Raw genomic sequence first — 667 nt, 5'->3', positions numbered from 1 at the left:
TACACGCTTTGCAGGTTTTACCTTGCATTGCTGGTCCAATGCATGACAAGCCTGACCCCAGACCTCATCTCGGCAGGGCTTGTGACCGCAGACAGCAGAGGTGATTGACAACAGTTAACCACACGCAGAGCGGTTGCTCCAGCTTTGTGCATGTACATGTACACTGTATGGCAGCGCATTGAATAAGTGAAATCACGTACATGTAGCGCCTGGCTGACAAGACGACCGTCTTAAAGTATCGGAATACATGTATGTATGATACAGCCTTTTTCTTTTAGTTTTGGATTGCGAAGTTGTTCAGTCGGATTACATCTGAAAAATGCCCTATTTCATTGAAGATGGCCAATAGTGCACTGTGTGTGTTTAGATACTACAAAACTTTTTCCCCAGTGTAAGCTTTGAATTTTAAACTCGTCCAATGGACTGGAGTGACGACAATACTTTTCCTGCTGATTCTGATGCAAGATCGGTTTTAAGCAATTCCTGATTGCGCGAGAAACTTTTTTCACAGATAAACAGTAACCACAAAAGAAATCCATTCCTCAGCTAGAACTCTAATAACAAGCTGATTTTACAATGAAGTATTTCTTAATTTATGGAATTCCTGTATCAGAATTTCAGTAAATTAAAAAACCGCCCCTGAACTTGCGTAAATTTTAATTTGAAT

Source organism: Acanthaster planci, linkage group LG10 (assembly GCF_054643075.1).
Source record: "Acanthaster planci isolate LZ-2023a linkage group LG10, COTS_SCS, whole genome shotgun sequence".
In the NCBI taxonomy this organism is placed as follows: domain Eukaryota; kingdom Metazoa; phylum Echinodermata; class Asteroidea; order Valvatida; family Acanthasteridae; genus Acanthaster; species Acanthaster planci.
Note: the sequence above shows the minus strand (reverse complement) of the source record.